The 20,057-nt window shown below is 33.6% G+C and overlaps 1 protein-coding gene across 3 annotated transcripts in view; it reads right to left on the bottom strand.

The window, feature by feature from the left end:
• The window catches only part of MGAT4C (MGAT4 family member C), a 340,168-nt gene that overhangs the window by 248,803 nt on the left and 71,308 nt on the right, over positions 1–20,057 (bottom strand). For all 3 annotated transcript variants that reach the window (XM_051770060.1, XM_051770059.1, XM_051770062.1), the window contains exon 2: positions 4,500–4,600. The gene's annotated coding sequence lies outside the window, so the exon portion shown is untranslated. The remainder of the gene's footprint in view (positions 1–4,499; positions 4,601–20,057) is intronic.

The raw sequence follows: 20,057 nt of genomic DNA, 5'->3' as shown, positions 1-20,057 counted from the left end.
GAAATTAATAGCACTACCCTATTCTCTGCATTTTTGAAGAAGAAAAAAAATTGTAATTTACTTTCTAGATCTTTGGTTTTTCTTCTGCATAGAGGTTTTCCCTTGATGTTCTCTCCTCTTGGAGAGGAATTAGTATTTAGTTACTATCTGCAATAGAAGTATTTATAAAAAGTACACGTACTCACTAAAAAATACACTCTAAAAACAAAATTTCTACGATCATTTAGTCTTTAATTTCTTTCACCCTCAGGAATGTTTCTGTTACTGTCTTTATCTACTGTCAGTTCTTCCATATTAATTACCTCTTCAATCCAGCAGTCTAAGATATGAAATTCTAGTGGTCAAGGGTATAGTACTCTAGCAAGAAGAGTACCTGAGCATGCCATAAGCATGACCATGTAAATCCAGGGACCTAAAAAAAAAATAATCTTGCAGTTTCAGGATTATTCAGATATTCTTTTAAAAAATAACAATTTTCTGGAAATTGTTTTACCATATGATGACATTCAGCCTATCAAAAAATCAACTGAGAGTGAATTGAATATGCAATTACTTTTTTCCATAACAGAAGTTAAAGAAAGCTCCATTTGACAGGCAACTATTTTATAGAATAATACTGTTCTTTGCAAACTGAGAGTTATATATATTTTTCTCTGCTCATTGAGTGCAGTTTCCTGCCACTAAATAACTGAGCTTAATTTCTCAATGTCAAACCATTGTTGTTACCTGCATTTCATGCCAGCTATCAAATAAGACAATTTGTTTTGCAGAAACTGTGTACAATATTTTACTGAAAGAGCAAGTTTTATATTCTTGCTACAAATGAATATGTACATATTAATATATACATATTAAAAATAACTATGCTCCCTTTAGTCAACATTTGTTAATTAGGAAATGACCTTTTTGATAACATTTTTTTTCTCTCTGACACATAATATTTAGTCTCTTTTGTCTAGTGATTGTTACTCCAAAAAATGTCTGTCCCCCTAGTAATTTACAAGTGTTGGTATGGTAAAGTTCACATTTATTGGTTGTTCTAAAGGGATAAAGTCTCTGCAAACTACTCTCAGGTTCTTACAGCCCAAGAACCATGTTCAGAAATAAGAGATTTTAGGATCATTTCACTTCCATAAACAAATCTTGTAAGGCAATTCCATAATACAACATCCTAGTCCGCAATTGTTAAAATCTAGAGATGATCTACAAAACACAGAGAAATAAGTCTTTAAACCATTTGTACTAAGTTCTGGCTTATTATATGTCTCCTTATGTATTAAGTAAACAACCTAAGAACTAAAAACTACTGAATTACCATTACTAGTACTTTAAGATTTGAAATATTAGATTAGATACTGATCTCAGAATAATTCAGATTTCTCATTTGTTCTTATGCAGATTTTCAGTAGCATTTCCATAACTTATTATCATTAACAATGATTTTATTATTAAGTCACAGAATTTTTCTAAAATCAGAAATATTAAAAAGGAGTTTTCTTTTACATAGGGAGTTTTAAGTTGGGAGATTGCATCTGCACCCAAATTGCATTCAGTAATCATAGCAAATTCCCTCTGAGCTCTGAACCTGAAGCCTATGGAAGATTGCATCAGGAGATCAACCCTTTCAGATTACAATAGTTTATGATGGTCATCTGCGTTTTAATCAGATATAAAGGATTTATTCCTGAAATACATCAAGAAACACTATCTTCACCTCCTGAAATGCATCAGAGAGTTTATAGCCAATCAATTAAAATATATTGCACATTTTTGCTTTGTATATCTTCCTTTCTGGTGTATACAACAATACATGGATATAGGTGTTGATGATTTTATTAGTGACTGTATATAAACCTATCAAAATAGAAAGTAGAAAGTGATTTCATATATCAAATCCTCTTTCTTAAAGGTTTAACTCCTGAGCTCAACAAAAAGATGAATTTATGTTTACAATAGATACAGAGTGTTATTTTATGCAAAATGCAGTGCAATGTAATACCATCAGATACATAAAACAGATCATGTATAGTCGGAGACCAGGAAAACTGCATGATTTGAAGTTACAAAGACTCGTCATATTTCTTCTTTTGACCAGAGAGAGCATGAATTGGAATTAGTTTCATCAGGCACAAAGACTGAATAGCAAAATTCATCACCTGAATAAGTATGTCTCATATTCCTGACAATTAAGTACCAGACTGATATTACCAAAATATTCTTATATTGACAATTATTTCAGGAAAATTGTTTTCTCTGTTAAATTATAATAACTTTTTTTATTCATACACTAATAGTAAATCAAGTGTAAGTGAAATTCAATGGACTAGAAACAACTGCTTGTCATCAGATTACTGACAGTGACTTATTTAGTTCAATTACTGGAGAAAATAAATTTTTAACAATACTAAGAATGTATTTACAAACCATTTTATCTGAAGAATGAGCTAGTACTAATAGACAGAAAAGGTTTCAAAAAAATAATACAGAGCAGAAACATGTCTCCATCACCTCATTAAAAAATTCCCTGCATTGATGGCCACAACCACTAGAGACTGAATAACTCATGATACTTATTAACACTAAATATATGCTTGGTTCCTAAGTGATCCTTACCTTTTCTTCATGCAATAAATTATTTTTCACATTTTAACTTGGTCTCTTTATCTGAACCATAAATGTACATAATGACATCTTATTAGCTTATGGGTTCAGTTTTCACAGAATTTATTAACATGTGCTTCAAAAAGTTATAAAGGTAGAGTGCAATAATCAATTTACAGTAATCTGAATGGACTAACTAGCATCATCATAATATTAGATCTGCGGTTACAATTTCCTAATAGTTTGGTACAGTAGGGGTATTTTTTTCTCCAGAGACTTTTCTGTCTTTCAATTTATTGATGCTAATATTAATACACAATTAGTACTTTTATTATTCTAAGTTTTAGTATTTCATTATGATGATTTCTACTTTGTTTATGAGATTCAAACAAAAGCTTATTTGGTCACATTCCCTAAAGTTCCAAGTATGAATTCTATTTCCAGAAAGTATTTATTACAGACACACAATAGAATCATAGAAGAGTTTGGACTGGAAAGGACCTTAAGAGACTTTCTAATCCAACCCATATGCCATGGGCAGGGACATCTTTCACTAAATCTGATTGCATAAAACCTCCTCCAACCTGACCTTGAACACTTCCAGGGATGGGACATGTATAACTTCTCTGGCAACCTGTTTCGCTGTATCACTACCCATATCATAAAAAATTTCTTTAGTATGCCCAAACTAAACCTATCCTCTTTCAGTGAAAAATCATTTTCCCTTGTTCTACCAGTACAGGAGTTGGTTAAATGCTCTCTGCACCTTTCTTATAATCATCCCTTTATATATTGAAAGGCTGTGATAACATCCCCCTCAAGGCTTTTCTTCTACAGGCAGAACAACCCCACCTCTCTTAGCCTGTCTTCATAGGACAGGAGTTCCAGTACTCTGATTGTTTTTGTAGCCCTACTCTGGACCCTCTCTAAAACATCCTTGACTTTCTTGTACTGGGGAACCCAGTACAAGGAAAAGTCTTCTTTTAATAAGCAATAATCCCTGGAGTATGTAACCAGCATTGAAAGCGCTTCTTACTGCTCTCATCAGATGCAAAAATGGTAATTTTTAAATTATTCATAAACTTTCTTTCTCCTTGAGGCAATATCTGACCCACAAATATGTAAAGGATGAAAAATGTCTCTCTTAGAGATAAAAGAAATGCTGATTTATACAGCATTAATTTAGTTCAGTAAATTAATGTTTTAAGTAAGCATTTTACATATTATATCTAGTGTAAAGGACTGATCAAATAGATATACTTTCTCTAACCTGTCTAGCAAAATAGTAAAATAGGTATACTTGATGAAACTGGTTTTACTGAGGCTTATTTCACAAAAGACATTCAGCATCATGTAAATGACCAAGCTTTGACAAGACAGCTTTGTTGGCCTTGTGCTTAAATAACTCTTTCTATGTCACTTGATTATTTCAGTTAAGGTTACCCAGTTTTTGTTTTCTGCTTTAGAAAAAAAACCCAACCAAACAACTAAAATCCCCAAACAAAAGAAAAGAAAGGGAGAACTACATTTGCTTAAGTTGTAAATCCACAAATGAAGCAGATATTTTAGACCCCTTTTCATTTGCCATCCTGTCACATCTAGATTTGAAAACTTGAATTCTTGCTTTAATGATATCAAGTTATAAAGAGAACAATTTATTTGCTATTCCACTTCTCTATTTCCTCTATATAGAGGTTTTGTTGCTGGTTTTTTTTTTTAACTGATGACTTAGATACTACCAGGAACAAATTAAGCAAAGCAATACATTTTGAAAAAGATTTCAGAGCCTCTCCCATTGAAGGTATCAGTCATTTTAATACATAATTTTAATAACAATGCTTACTAAATACATAGGTTTCTGTTTTCTTATTTGCTTTAACATTTAATATTCCACTTACCTTTTAATCTTGCCAAATCTAACAGCTATTTGAAGGGCTTGACAGTAAGCACCAAGGTCACACAATGAAATCCAAGCTACAGCTGTTTCACTAAAAAGAGTCTGCAGAGAAAAAAGAAATTTATGTAAATCTTTCAAAATACTTTTCCTCCCTCTTTCTTTTTACACAGTGGTTCACATTACAAAATCATTTTACTGTGTACAAAATAGCTAAACTTGGTCAGGATAACATTCCTTATCTGATGCTAACATGGGTTGATCCATACACTGTGAATGAGTAATTCAAGGGGAAGAAAAACTTTTCAGTGAGCAAATGAATATTCTAGGGACAGAACTACATAATTTGCATTCCTTACATGTGGTGACTGTTCTAGGAGAATTCATACACATAGACTCATTGCCTCGGTGGAGCAGCGACATTTCCATATGCAAAAGCACAAGGCAACATTTCTATGACTTTTTTTCCAAACTAGAATAGAGAAAATCAAAAGTTGTATATTATTTCTTATTTCTCATCTATGTAATGAAGTGTTTTAGTGGTCTAGATGACACTTGCAAACACTTGCACGCAGTCTATTTTCAATGATAAGAGAATGATAGAATTATGATCTGAATTATGAATGGTTTAGGTTGGAAGAGACTTTTAAAAATCATCTAGTTATTTCTTGCCAAATTGCTAATTTTTAATTTCTTTTCAAGAATAGAAGTGAAATTTGAGGTTGTTTTTGTGAACAAAAAATGCTTTTGCTCTATAGCTGGGAAGGACCTAGACTGTGGAATGACACAGTAATCACAGAAAGTTATGAATTAAGCTGCCCTTAATGGCTTCTCATTTATTAGTAATTGCCTTTTCAGTAAAGCAAGTTTCCTTAGGTTAAATATGTCATGCAAACACACCATACATACAGCCACACAGAACCCATGAAACACCACTGTCTTCTCTTTAATAAATGTTTTCTAAATTGCAGGGTTTGAAAACTATTTTTATTGAAAAATGGGGGCATAATGCATAAAATTATCTCATTCCATAAGATGACAACCAATTCAGGGAGAAATGTATTTATTTTCTATCAGCTCAAATCAAGCAAAAATGTTTAGCTGAAGTATTACAGCTCAGGCTGCTACCCCCAGTCATAGAACACATCAAGCTTTAATTTTCTTTTTGAGAACTCTTTATACTGACAAATCTGAATTTTTAGTAGATATAAAAATGTACTTCTAAATGTATATCAAAAATATTCCTGTAAATAGGATTTTTAGAAGAAATGTCACTTCAGAAATTTTTTTATGAGACAAATATATATCATCCAAACAATAAAACAAAATCCATAGAGAGAAGTGCTATAACAAAATTTACTGAATGGTCTAGGACTATAGTCAGTCTATAATGTTCTCTGTGACAGGGTGCTCTAGGCTGACATTTAAAGTCTAGTTAGGATTTTTGTTATACTTAGCAAGAGACAACTTTAGAAAAAAGTCTCAAAGCTTGTTAAAGATGTGTAAGAGGTAATGTATAAATTCCAAGTTTCTTAATGAAGACAAAGTCAAAATAAAACCAACATGGTAGTGTCTCAAAAAAAAGCTTTACATGTACCAGTACTAATTCAAGCTTATTCATAAAAGAAAGATTTCCCCTCTAGAACAATCGGTTATATATAAGTTCAAGATTTATGACTGAAAAAAGCTACGATTCTTTCTGCATGAAGTTGCATTAAAATCAGAACTCTCCATGTTCTTAAACATATCTCTCTCTGTATGTATGTCTGTATAGAAAAAAAAGTAACAAGCCAGCTTAGGTAAACTGTCTATGTGTCACTTTATCTTCTCAAACTTTAAGGAAAATAAATAACTCTGTATTCTTTGACTAATAGTATGAAGTTTCCAATGAAAGGATTCAAAGGTTGGGTTTGGGGTTTTTTTGAGACACTTAGGAAAACATTTGTATTAGAAATTCACACTATATACAGTATTTACTGGATATGCAAAAAAAGACACACAGTAATATCTTGAAGCAACTCAGAAGTTATAACCACGAGACAAACTAAAAACCACTGAAAACTACCTTACCACTTTCTTTGTAGTTGAATATTGTGAGCAAAAGATTAGTACTTATAAAGTCAGAGATTACATTGACGAAAAGCCTTTGAAAATCTTAGGCTGACTCTACTACTGGCTGTAAAAATTTTTAGGAGTCTAAGGAAAGAAAATATATGTTGGAATGAAAAGAATTGCATGTGTGAAGTACAGCCACAGATCGATTGACATTTTGAAAAAGTTTTCTTTCTACAAAAAAATTGGTAGGTAAAAGTAGAGCTTCTGGAAATAGGTTTGTTCAGACTACATGTAAGTTTAGAGAAATACATAACACAGCACCTACAAGGCCAAGTACTCTTGTAAGAGATGTACAATATTAGCAACTTAACCAGAACTGCAGAGAGGATAATGCTAATATTGATGTTCTTTGTTCAGTAATATATAACTGTCGATCATATATTAAAAAATTCTAGTTATCCAATACTGAATGATCATCTAAAAATACGATGTTTGATACTAAAATGGTATTCAGAAATAAGCAAGTCAAAGAAGAAAACAGGGATTGTTTATAGCAATATGTGCACATCACAAGAAGGTTTTTTGTTGCTGTCACTGAACCACTGCTCATCTGGAGACATGATTGCCAGCCACCTGGTTCAGAAATATAGAGACATATGGTACAGTTATTAGTGCTGACCCAAAGTTATTGCAGTAAACATATCCCAAATTTGAAAAAAAATATAAATATTCATTAAAAAGGTAAATAAATGTGTTCTATTATAAATTATATTCTGTAAATACAAATGTTTTCAGCACCAAATCAAAACCTTCTGAATGCTAAGAGTTCCCTATAATTTTGGGAGTTAAGCATAATATATATATGAATTTCAGTGATATCCAATAAAATTAAATGGAAAAGAGAACAGCAAAATGAAAATATAACATCATGCTGATTAGCATTCAAATACAAAATTGGCTAAGGTCTGAATTAGCATAGCCACTTTGCAAATGCAGCTATAAATCTTAATGTGGTCTTAAGTAACAAGCCAAAATCAACGAATGTATTAGAAATGAAATGGTAGACATCGCAATCCTACTGATCAGAAAAGAAAAACCCAGAACTAAATAACAGTTAAAAACCCCCAAACAACTCAACTGTCTCTTATAACTTATTCCATCCAAAAACCTCATTCCACATTTGTCATTCAGTGCACGAGTGCATGTTACAATAAAAGTTCCCGCAAACAAACAATTTTATTGGAAATGCTTGTAACCTCTGAGAAGTCAGACTTAGTCATTTAAGACTACACATGAATATTATGAGATTAATCTTAAACTAAGGGAATGAAAATCACCCAAGATGATCTCTCATGGTAGTGGAGCGTCTATAGTATCCAGAGAAAGGACAATATTTTTGACATGAATGTTTCCAGTTGAACTAATTGCACTTTAAATGACATTTCTTGTGTCAATTACAAGTCTCCAAAGAATTCACTATAAAAATAAAAGCTGCTTTCAAAATCAAAATACCACAAAAAATTCAGGCATTGATTTCTTGTGGAAAGCTTTGTAACTCATTTTTGAATCATTATTAATAAAATTTTGCAATCAAATCTATTTACTGTTGAAAAAATGTTATAATTAAAACTCTTCATAGTGTCCTTATCCCATAAATTTCTTGTACCTTAAAATACAACTAGAAACCTTAAAAAACTGAACTCTAAGGTGTTTCAAAGTGAGTGAGTTATGCTTTAGTGGAGTATTTATTTTTATGTAAGTATGCAAACCCAATTAGTTTACGGCATAACCAGTATTCTGCTCTTAAACAGTATTTATATTATGCTTCTACTTGGTTTTGATTTCTGTACTTGAAGTAAAATTTTTTTGATTCCTACCAAAAATTTTAGTTGCAAGGAGACATGGAAGGTTACAATGTGGGATGCGAATTCCCTAATGAGTCACAGAAACTGAAAAATCCTGTTAAAAAGATTACAATCAATTAACTTCTTCAGGAAATCAAAGCTGAAGACAGATGGAACTGTGACTACAAGAAGCGTTGTCTCCAAGGGTCAAATAGTGGAAAAGATATGTTCTAACACAACTACTTGTTGACTTTCATGCTAAATGTCTGAAAATTAAGATTATAAGGTGAGAGTTATGGACAAAAAACCTTAGAAAATACTGAAAGATGCTATTATGTGTTATATGTAATTGTAATAAGTTTTTGGCTAACAGCAGTTCCTGATACTGCAAAGAACACCAAGATTTTACAGATAATATCTTCAACTGTGCTTTAATAATGTAGTTAACTAGTCTAAGAAAATGATAAGTAAAATTATGCATCAAGGGGGAGAAAAGTATAAATGTGATCAGTCTAGGCAGTGTAGATAAAATACAGTAAAGATTATGAGCCAACTGCAGGTTTCAAGATATTTGTAATTATTTGATTTTGGTCCAAATGAAATGAAGCATTATTTTCCTCTCAAACTTCCCATGATGAAAAATATCCTAACTTTTTCCAGTTTCTTCTAGATCTTCCAGAAACAACAGGTTTTCCAGGCTAAAGCATAGATCTGCAGCAAGAACCATTGGAAGGATTACCATTCTTCCTTCTGTATAGATTGTTGCCAGCTCAAGTTGCAAAAGCAGTCATACCAAACAGTAAGGTGTGAACACACGATGGGAGGGTGTAGAAGAGCTAGACAGACTCTCCTCAGTAGCACCCAAGAGGAATTAGACACAAACCGAATCCATTTAAGTGTGAGAAGAGACTTAATTGTGAGAGTGGTCAAACACTGGACCAGGTTACCCAGAGAGCTTGTGATGTCTCCATCATTGGAGATACTTGAAGCCATGAAGAACCTGCTCTCTAGCTGACTCTGATATGAGCAGTGGGGTTGGACTAGATGATGTCCAAAGATTACTGTCAACCTCAGCTATTCTGTGATTTCATGAAACAGACCTAGAAGCTCTATAACATGGTCAAGTTGTCCAAACTGTGGACCTTGTATCCCAGGTTATTACGCTCCCAGGGAGGCAGTTACAGTATGCCACTATTAGGATTAGGTTGCTACAAATAGAGTCTGCAGTGTTTCCATGACTGCTGGATCCAGGGCGTAGCTTTCCCACATGGTTTCTTCCAGTCAGGACCTCATAAACACTAAGATTTGCAGCAATGCATCCAGTGGTCCAGGAAGAGTGGCCTGTCTAAATACTATGCTGAATCCAAGTACTCCACAAATCATTTTGAGTGAAATCTTTCAAAGATGCAACCTAGCCAAATCAAACCCTATCCTAAACTCCTGCAGCTTAATTACCTTATTTTAGTTTAAACTTCCGCTAATGAGGTTTGTGTGTGGGTTGGCAAATAGAGACAAAGCAGGAATAAAGCTAGACCATACTTTTTGTAAAACTAGTCAAACCGATAAATATTAAAAAAAAAAAAAAAACCAACAACTCTTCTTCAGTGGTTACCTGCACTACCCATTAAAGAGTACTTTAGTACTTAGGGACATGTATCTTATGATATATATCAGTGAAATGATTTGTTTGATTTATACTGTCATGCTTGTTTCCAGGAGCCGAAACAAATGTCCAGCATAAGAGTTTCTCAACCATATAAACAGGCAAACCTCTGTTAAAGAGAAAACTTCATCATAACCTTTTATATTCACTACAGAAACCATAAATGTTTCACAGAAGTTTATGAAAATGTGTATGTTTATATATAACCTGTATTTTTTTGTGTAATGTTTGTGTAAGAAATACATCATCTTATAGCAGATAATTTAGTTTTCAAACTAGATAACTGAAAATATCAAGGTCCTATAATCCTAAATTATACCTGTTTAATGGCCAAACTGCTTGTAACTGACTAGCAATGGAGAGTTCCATATTTTATTTTCACCTCTTCCCTTTTTAATCTGTCCTGATACTCCTTTTCTTGTTACTGTAAGTGCTTAACTTTACATATTTCAGCAAAAGATAACTTAGTCTAATAAGCCCATTACAGGCTCATTAATGTCAGGCCTCTAAGGAAAGATATGTATCACTTGTCTTTCATAATTCTCCTCTCAGTTTCTTTCTTATTCTTCTCCCTCAAAACTCTTCTGTAAAGACCAGAGACAGCATGAGCAGTTTATTCATTTGCCATCTGTCCAATGATCCCTACCATCTTTTATACATTTACTTTCCCAACTCTATTACAGATCAGCTTTGTCTTCTATTCTTCACTTATCTTGGAGATATTCTTGTGTTTCATGAAAAGTCCTCAGATAAAATATTTAACTTCTATTAAATATTTCTAATCAACCCATAACTTCCCCATTGTGAAAGCTATGTCAATTTTGCCACTCTAATTTTAATAAGATTTTGAGCCTCAGTCTCCTACTAAATGCAGTTCTCTCTGATTCTGGGAGAATATTTTCAGATTTCCTACAAACAGAAAAATTAGTAAAAATCCTCCTTTGAATTCTTTACAAATTATTTACAGCTCTTCCTATCACACTGTAGCCCAAGAAATATTGCAGGTAGATATTTGGGCATCAAAACACCAATCTATCTGTCTTATTGTAGGTTATGTCAAGTGTATTAAAATCTAATGTGGTTCACAAAAATAAGAGGTCTCTGAAATCCCCAAAATAAAGATGTAGTTATAATACGTTTGCATGAATGACCTGTGCACTCTGAGAACAGGTGGGCTCTCCTCCTTTAGTGGTTAAGATAAAAGTGCTTAGAGAAGCACAATGACATCTTGTCTCACTCTACACTGAAATTGTCGTAAGCTGAGATGACTGAGTTCCTCTGTCAATTCACTACATTTCATGGTCACAATCACAGAATCACAGAATTTTTAGGGTTGGAAGGGACCTCTGGAGATCATCTAGTCCAATTCCCCTGCCAAGGCAGGGGCACTTACAGTATATCACACAGGAACTCATCCAGGTGGGTTTTGAATGCCTCCAGAGGGAGACTCCACTACTTCTCTGGGCAACCTGTTCCAGTGCTCTGCCCCCTTCAATGTGAAGAACTTCTTCTTCATGTTGAGGTGAAACTTCTTGTGATTTAGTTTATTGCCATTCCTCCTTGTCTTGTTGCTGGGCACCACTGAAAAGAGTCCGGCACCATCCTCTTGAAGCCTTCCTTTGAGATATTGATATGCATTAATAAGATCCTCTCTCAGTCTTCTCTTCTCCAGATAAAACAGGCTCAGCTCCTGCAGTGCCTCCTCATAGGAGAGATGCTCCAGACCACTCATCATCTTTGCGGTCCTCCACTGGACCCTCTGCAGTAGCTCCTCGTGTTTCTTGTACTGAAGAACCCAGAACTGGACACAGTAGTCCAGATGTGGCCTCTCTAGGGCTGAATAGAGGGGTAGGATCACTGCCCTTGACCTGCTGGCCACACTCAGTGCATTGGCCCTCCTGGACACAAGGGCACGCTACTGGCTCATGGTTAACTTGTCATCTACCAAGATTCCCAGGTCTTTTTCCAGAGAACTGCTCTCTAGTAGGTCAGCCCCTAAGCTGTATTGGTATTTGAGGTTGTTTCTCCCCACGTGCAGTTGAACCTTGTTGAACCTCACAGGTTTCTCTCACCCCATTCAGCAGGTCCTGCTGAATGGCAGCATAGCCTTCAGGTGTATCAGCCACCCCCTTCCTCGGTCCCATTTTATATCATCATCAGACTTACTGAGGTTACATACTATCTCTTCCATCCAGGTCAGTGATAAAGAAGTTGAATAAGGTTGGACCCAGTATTGATCCCTTGGAAAAACCCCTGACTACAGGCCTCCAAGTGGATTCTATGCTGATATGTATTCTGAGCAGTACATGGAGCTAGATTATTTATTTACTTCTGACCTCTTTACAGCATATTACCTTTATATGCAAAAGGATGGTCCTATAATTCAGCTCGGAGCTCAGTGTTATCTTTATTTTAATGTATTTCCACATCTTAAGCTCACCTAAATGATACACAATGTCTGAATGGAACCCAGAGAACAAGGCTGATAAAAGGTATTCATATAACAAAAACTCTACTTCAGCCACCAGCATGTTCATCAGAGATGACAATACTTTTTTCGGTAGTGGCTCTCAGGAACTCTAGATGCTCATTAGAAATGCAGTGCTGAATGACAACTGTATAAAGAGAAAAAGGTCACCTCATTGTTATTTGGTTGTCCATGTTGCATCAGCAATGCTAACATATCTTTCATCAAACAAATTGCCAGTCAGCAACGGTAAAACATTTATCTATATCCACACTCTTGATTAGCTATATTAGATTATTAAATTACATTAAAATATCTTATAAGGATGCAAATCAAAACAAGAAATAAAAATTATGTACATAGAAAAATATATTTTTTCAGTTTTTGTATATGAAGTCTTTTGAAACTTTAAAAATTAACCTTAGAAGAACATATGAAAATATTTTACTGAAAAGAGAGAACTTAAAAGAGATATAATTTATTAAAGAAATAGTGAAATAAGGTTTAACATAATTAGGGAAAAAGTCACTAGTTACTCACAACAGTAAAAGACTGAATTTGATATTAAATAAGAGTCCTTCTGTACATTACTATTCTGACATTTATTAAACAGTTTGATTTCTTTCATAAGCAAAAAAAAGACAAAGGTCCTCACCAGCAAAATCTGAGATCTTATGTCCCAAAACACTGATAACTCTGGATGGTCTTAGAACTGGGACATATGGTTCAAAAGAGATCTAATAATATGATTTTTCACTGTAATGCAAAACCAAAACAAAATCCCTCCTCTACCAAGTGCTTGCTAAAGAAAGTCAATACTGCAGGCTGGCAATGTAATGTGAGTTTCCTGTCTTTTAATTATTCACACTGAGCAACTGAGCTTAGTAAGCCTGTAGAAAGCTTATTCATTATTGCATGTTCAGAATCAGATAATTTTTTATAATGATCTATAGTTAACAATGTTTTTAGCTGTTTCATGGTCCTATGTCTAATGCAGCACAGACTAATACAAGGAAAACAACAGAGAAATATCTGGAATAACCTAACACAAGTTAGAATAACTTATAATCAAGTATTGCACTAGTACAATACTTTTTGCACCAAAATAATTTGACTAATTACTAAGTCCTGGGAAACAGCTTGAGCTCAGACATTTTAAGTTTTTAATCTCTGATTCATTTTCTCTCTAAGGTCTAACTCCTTTTTTTTCAGGAGTTAAATACTGTCTTAATTTTACCACTACTATATTAGATACTTAAAGAGCAGAAAAAAATATTGCTTGAATTAAATGATTAGCTTTAAATAGCAATATTTAAGGACCAGTTTGAAGAAGAATAAAAAAAAAAATAAAGGGAAAAAAATTCAACAAAGAGGTACTTAGGCCATCAAAAATATAAATATTCAGTAAGGTGTTTTTCCCCTCATTGAGTTACCTGAGGAGATCTATTCATAAGGATCTTCATATAAAGAATTCTAAATATCCTTTGAAGAAAGTCAGTCACGCATACTTGACAAGCTGCTTGTCATCCAACAACAGGTAAACAGGATGCTTAATGCATAAACATTGGCATATAATGAAAATAGATCGCTGAAATACCATGCTGAAAAAATTCCATTATCCTAGAAATCTATACAGTAGAGTAATGAAACAAGTAAACAAAATTTTAAGCAGTTGTTTTTGTAAACATCAGTTACAGATTTCAGACTATTTAACAAATCAATAACTAAAAAAGAAAGACTAAAGAATCCACTCCATTCACTTTGTTATATAGCCTGTGAGTTGTGAAATTAGAGAAAATGGGACATGACAAAAAACAGTGCTACCAGAACAAAACTAGATTCAGTGACTTTTCTGGGAAAACTAAAAAGGATATCAAGTTGCTAAAGGACAGAGAGTGTTTGTATCTTAACTCTTAGATAAACTTCAATAATTATTTCAATACTAGTTAAATATTCATCACTTGAAACATTTGTTTGCTCATGTCTTCATGTCCTAAATTATATGAAAGGTAGAATTTTCTATTTGTTAGAAATCAAAACAAACCTAAAAGTCTTTGGAAGAACTCTGAATGTCATGCTCTGAATAATATCACAAGTCCTTCTGTTTTTAGAATAAGTATATATGCTAGATAAGGATAAATTCTTGACATTCAAATCCCCATAAATATATAAGGTAATAATCTTAATGTTACTATTTTTTCTTCAAAATCAAGATCCAACTATATTTATTTTTTCAGGTTTTCATGTTGTTGGAAACATTTTACATTTTAAACTACTCCAAGAGCAGGTAAAGGAAAAAAAAAACGAACAGAAAAACAAAAAGCAACAAACCAACCAAAAATATGTTCTTCAACATGTAAATATGTATGGGTTTTTTTAAGTGACAAAATAAAAAATGATTAAAGGTTTTATCTAAGTATAATTATAATCTATCTTAACATTTGTATGTAGAAGAATATACATATAAAAAGATCATATAAAGAGAGTTATATTTAAAAAGATTGAGAAAAGAAGTAAAATGTTTGATTTTTCATCAAATTCTTGTTATCTATATGTGACTTTTTCCAAACAAAAATACTATTAATGAAAGCTTCTTCTTGCTATGTTTAGAATAATTTCAAAGCTGTGAAACTTCATAAACTCAATGTTACTGCTAGATTACCAGAAGCTGACACCTCTTATGAATATTTCTCTTTTGTGTGTTGACTTTTTGTATAGTCTGTCTTCAGTATTTTAATTAAAGTCAGTTATGAATACACTGTGAATAAAGTGAGTCATATCATATCTGAAATTTGAATGAATTGACCCTTAAAGCTTTGATAAAATCCATGTCACAATTTGAGTAGTTCTCACAGTTTACTAAATCTTGGATTTCTGTCAAAAATCTTAGGGCTGATGAGTTGAGGAAGTGCAGATTAATCATAAAGCTGAAACCAGAAACTTAGTTCCAAATTTTTGAAACTTCTTTGTATCAGAGAAGAATTTTCAGTAGTATACTCCTGGTTTGGGCTCACATGTTCTTTTGTCATCATGTGCTGCAGTAGGATTCTGAGATAAAAAATGTGCAGTGCATCCTGCAGCTTCCCAAAAGGCATGCAACATCATGCTAATTTGATTTCAAGGTAATTTTTCATTATTGTATCAAAAAAAATAATGACTTTTATGTTCATCCATAGTGATAAAACAAAATATTATTTTTTTAAAATCTGTATTTGTTAAACTAAAAATAATAAAAAGCAAAAGACTTGACATAAGTATATATCCCCAGATGTGGAAATGTTTAATAGCAGAGAGGGCTGAACCATTCCATCAACTGCATCTGGCAAAGAGAGAGGCACTCTTTGAAAGTGTTTCAAGACATAATGCAATCCTGTCCATGTGAATCTGCTTTACAAGACATTAGAAATCCAAAACTGCAGTTTGTGGCAATAAGAAGGGGGTATGGATTTCCCTCATGATTCTACAGACTGTTTCCCAGGTGAACTGTTTGGACAGGACTCCTGAAGGACAATTCACTGAATAGTGATGACCATACTCAATACAGAGTATAGCAATGACTTGTCTTCAGGAGCCAGGTATGGTGAAGACCTAGTTTAAGCTGCTGCTGAGATTATTAAAAAAAAAAGAAGACATATCAATTTGTGAGTCCTGAGAAGGCCACTCTGAAGAAAGAATGATTTGGGTAGTGTCAGGAGGATTTAACAGTTTTTTCAAATATCTCAACCAAACCTATGCATACACAAAATGGAAGGCTAGTCTAAGGACTTAGTTCAGTCTATAGCTACTTTTCACAGATCTGTAACTCCTTTTCCCTTAAAATAAAATAAAGCCCCACCCTTATTTCTGAAGCGTCTAAAACCTAATCTTAAACCTCTTAAACTGTCTTAAATCTTTCACATTGTTCTTCATGTGTGAAACCACTGAAATAGCAGTCCAGAGGTACTAGAATGGTCCAGAAAAAAAAGCACAGAAGTCCTGGGAAAGATTTTGGAATGATTTGGAACACCTGTTTTCTCACAGACTACAGTTTGGTGAAAAACTGTGTTTCTGAGTGACTTGAGAATAGAGCAGTAGTCTGTCATTATCTAGACTGGCAGATTTTTGAACCCTATTGCATTCAGTGATTGATTCCAGTCACAATAGTGACATCTTCAAGAGAAGCAAATTAGTCTATTTCCTGAAAGTTAGGGGAAAAAACCAACATCAAACAAAATCTCCTTTAATGTGTTCTTACCATAACTCCCAAAGCACTTTGTCATGTAGATAATATGGAACATCCGTACCAAGGAAAGTTTAATGGAGAAGCTACAAGAAATTCTTTGGTTTCCTTTTCTTTACCCTCCAGAGAACTTCACTGAGTGTAAATTATGAAATCTGAGAGATACGAAAATAATTTGCATTCATATTGTCACTGTGTTACTTGGAATCACCACTGAAAAAATAACCAGCTATAATGAAGAGTGGATTTGGTTTTTATGATTATTTACTCAACCTCTCTTCCACATTACTCAAAAGTTTCTGCAAGAAGCTGAGCAATTCTTTTGACTCTTGATGCTGGCAAAAGAACTCAACAAGTCACAAAATTCAAACCCCAGTATCTTTAAGGTAGTCATCAGGATTTATAGAGGCAGATCTCCAGGATGTTAAAAGAAAACAAAACACACAAGCTGTTGAAATATATTAAAAACCAAAAATATGTTTAAGGGAGTGTCACAAGATTTACCCATCTGCTTCTCAGTCATCAGACTGGAAAATTGAAAAAGGCAAACTCTGATAAGAACTATATCTGAGAACACAATTTTAATTAAAGTATGCTTTTGAGCTTTAAACTTTAAAATATGTTTCCAGTGTTCTGCATTTTAGAATTCTGTACACAGGTCTGATGAAAATCAGATTTTTAAGTTACCTTTCAGCAATGACAAAGGCAAGAATTTCACTACAGCAAGCACTAACTCTGTAGCAAATACCAAATAACTACACTTTCCATTTAGAAAATAAGAGACAGAGATTGACTTTTCAGTAATCCCATGCAATATGCATTTCTGTTGCAAAAGGGATTTACTGGAGCTGAAAAAGTAGTATAACTGTATTTGTAGGACTTTCATGAATACACTTTGACAACATTTCAAGTAATTTTTAAATTGTTAACAATCTTGCCTTGTCAGCTCTGGAGCAAAAAACTCTACAAATACCATTAAGACAAGACTCAAACCTATGAGGTTGTGGGTAGAACCACCCACGTACAATTGGATACTTCCATAGGATTATGACCCTGCTTTTAGTACCTGACAATCTTGCAACTGAATGAATTTCTAATACCAGATACCGTTCTGAGACTTTCCCTTTAGCTCAAACAAAATCCCTGTTAAGATTTCATTCCAAAAACAGTTCAAATGCCAGGAAAACGTGCAGACTTTTGACACTTGGAACAAAAAGGTGGATTTAATATCACTGCAAGTTTCTACTATCTGCAGGAGAACTCTCAAAATTATTTTAAGTGGGTTGCTAGTATTTCGTTAAGGGGGTTACAAGAAGCATTGGGCATTTAAGGGATTTTGAGAAATAGAATATTATTAACAGAATTAGTTTTTGATATTTTCCTAGGAGTAGATTATGCACATTTTACATTTAGTCTGCAGTTTTAAGAGGACAGAAAACTAAAATTCAGTTAGAGGCCATACTGAGTGAGAAGCGACAGACATATATTTTAGGTAGGTAATTCTCTCTTCAATACAGTGAAATATTAAGTAAGGTACTGGAAATATAAAGCCTAGAAAGTAAATGAGTATTAATATATTACACTCTCTGACCTGTTTATATTTTACAGAACCTGATGCCTTTGTAAAGGGGAATATTACAACATCAACTTTCCTTTATAAAAAGTGTTATATCTATGATAAAAGCCAGCAGAACCAAAGTTATTTAAATCTATCAAAAATATCTGAAGCTACCCTTGTCCTAGAAAACATTTTTATTCATTTCATAGAAAAAAAATTGAGTAAATTTATTGTTTGTTTGTTTGTTTGTTTTAATTTTGATTGCCTCAGAAGCAGTAGCAATCACATTACTCTCTCAGAAGATAAGCTGGCCTATTTTTTTTCTTGTAAATCTCTGTGTTTAGAATAAAGCTATCATGATGTACAAGGTTTATATAGTGTGTAATGCTGGGTCTGTTTCAGCTTTGTACAGAGACAACCCTTTCTGTCTGCAGAGCAAATCTTTTGCTTTTCTCAAGCCTCTTCCTGTTAGATGAAATGTCTAATATATTTCCAAAGGTCTTGACTTGAGGAAGGTGAACTTGGTGTTGTTTTTCATAGCCTTAATCTTGAGGTAAATTGATCTTCATTAGAACAGACACCTGTTTTTCCTTTGAGCTTACCATGGATGTTTTCTTCAATTTAAAGACAGACAGCTGCTGAGGTAGCTAACCTCCAATCAGACAAAGAATCAGTGGTTATAGAGCAGTCAAAAAGCAGTGGTTATAGATGAGTCAAAGAGGAAAGTGGTTTACTGGAAAAGAATGATAACAACTCATCTAGTGTTCCTGCACAGCCCATGGAATTCCTGCTTGTAGTAAATGCTTCCTTTGGAGAGTCAAGTGGTCAGAGGTGAAGTTTTCACTGAGCACAGTCTATTCCTTGAAAAAAAAATCTCTATGTAAATTATTATTTTTTTTGTACAGCCTAATTAAGCAGGGCAAAAAAGAAAGAAGTAACTTAGACATGTGAGTGCAATTGCACTAATTCCATAACTAGGTTAGATGTTTATTTATTTGAGGTGAATTAAAAAAAAAAAAAGAGACAACTAGATGTATTATTTGGCCTTTTATTTTCAGCATAATGAAATAATAATTTATTGGCTCTTAGTGTCACTCTAAGCAGAAGCATATCCAATATTATATTCAAGTATAATATATTCAATATATATTCAAATTTTCCAACTTTGTCTTTGGACTTTCACCACTTAAAAAAGATCTGTGCTTGCAATACCATAAGATTATGAGTGGCCATTAATTAGGACAATTAAATTATCTGGTATATTGAATACAAGTTACAGTTCAAAGAACACAGTTTATGTCCCTTAGAGAAAAAAAATCTTCTACAAGCGAACTGTGAGCTAGACACCACCTAAGTACTTCAGAGAACATGTGACTGCACATTTTAGGTTCTTCTGTATAGGATAAGAACAAATGTGAGATGGCATGTAGGACTTCAGGGTGAGTGATATATATGAGGGGCAACAACCCCCATTTGCTGTCCCCATGTACCAGCTGGGGGTAGGAGGCAGAGAAACCAGGAATGAAGTTGAGCTTGGGAAGAAGGGAGAGGTAGGGGAAGGTGTTCAAAGATTTTATTTCTATCTCTCATTATCTTATTCTGATTTGACTGGTAATAAATTAAATTAATTTCCCTAAGTCAAGTCTGTTTTGCCTATGACAGTAATAAGTGAATGATCTCTCCCTGTCCTTATTTTGTATTTTCTCTCCCTTGTGCAGCTGAGGAGAAGAAGGATAGTTTTGATGGGCACCTGGCA

The sequence above is a fragment of the Manacus candei genome, unplaced genomic scaffold (genome assembly GCF_025592945.1).
Source record: "Manacus candei isolate 608988 ecotype Guabito, Panama unplaced genomic scaffold, ASM2559294v1 h1tg000114l, whole genome shotgun sequence".
Lineage (NCBI taxonomy): Eukaryota > Metazoa > Chordata > Aves > Passeriformes > Pipridae > Manacus > Manacus candei.
This window is presented reverse-complemented; position numbering and strand designations above follow the sequence as displayed.